General features: G+C 52.3%; 1 non-coding gene across 1 annotated transcript; it reads left to right on the top strand.

Annotated features, from left to right (window-relative positions):
- The first annotated feature begins 26 nt into the window (after nt 1-26).
- On the top strand, nt 27-99 carry Pmar_PMAR021363. Its single transcript has one exon. It is a non-coding gene; the product is annotated as a tRNA-Gln (tRNA).
- Nucleotides 100-1,154: the final 1,055 nt, after the last annotated feature.

Here is a 1,154-nt window from a genome sequence, read left to right as displayed (position 1 = left end):
CGATATGCTTATGATCAATTTCATCCGGTTCTATGGTGTAGTTGGTTAGCACTCAGGACTTTGAATCGTGCGACTCGGGTTCGAATCCCGATAGAACCTTTTTTTCGAATTTTTTCCTGCCATTTCGTGCTGTCCCATCTCCGTTCTCAGATCCTTCCCAGGTGTTGGTGTTGTCCTATGTCAAGATGGTAGGACTCAGTTGAGGCGGCACTTTCCCCAAAAAGTACATCGGCTTGTTTAAGAGGATACGGCTAGTTGATCGGCCAGGGGATTGTGTGTACCAGTCGGACGATGAGTGGCATCGGGCATAGTGCTCGATAAGCGTGCACGTCTGCCAGTCAAGCCTCCTTCTAGCTTACGGTACGAGCCCAGGCTGCCCGGACGGACGTTTTAGCGGCCGCAGCAGCTCATGTCGCCACGCTAGGGTACGGCCCGCCCCCGCCTCTGGTTGGTATCAAACGCGATGCTTCGGTTTCATTAGCACCACGACCAAAGGACAGTTCAGACGACCGGGGCAGGTCTCGGATAAGCTGTTACAATCAGAACGCCAAGTCTCGCCAGGTTCGCTTTCTTGGTCGGGATTCAGCCCACCCTCGCTGCGGCCTGATCAAGGTCTGCCTAGGATGGGCTGCGGCACGACAGTGCCAGGTGCCGGGGACCCTTCGAGTGACCATGCGGGGAGGACAACAATCACTGAGTATTCTACCATTATCATCCATGCAAAACCGCATGAGGTCATGATGATCTCGCAACACTTACAGCTTAATAGCTCCCGTGGAGCATGCAAGTTGAATGTCCGCGGCTGGCAAAGATTGTTTCTCCAGAGCTGTCGGACACTTGAGTTCGTTAATGCTTTGCAGCAGGAGGCATTTCACGGATCAATGCGTATGTCTGAGATTACCTTGGTCCTAGAAGTACCTCTGACAGTTGGGCTCATGGGTACCTATCTCGGTGCCGACTTGGCGTTTGCTTCAGGGGAGAGTAAACTTCCCGAAATGCGATGTACAGTACAGGACGGTAAGTGAAGCTTTCCTACTTGCTCGGCTGCAGATAGCAGCATTAACACAACACTGTTAAGAACAAGGATGACGATCCCGCCGAGTCGAGCGCGAAGTGATTCTCAGTGTATACTTTTTCATGCCTCGTGAATTTCA

Source organism: Perkinsus marinus, assembly GCF_000006405.1.
Source record: "Perkinsus marinus ATCC 50983 genomic scaffold scf_1104296951644, whole genome shotgun sequence".
In the NCBI taxonomy this organism is placed as follows: Eukaryota; Perkinsozoa; order Perkinsida; family Perkinsidae; genus Perkinsus; species Perkinsus marinus.
The sequence above is the reverse complement of the archived record's forward strand: the minus strand, read 5'-3'. Positions and strand labels throughout refer to the sequence as shown.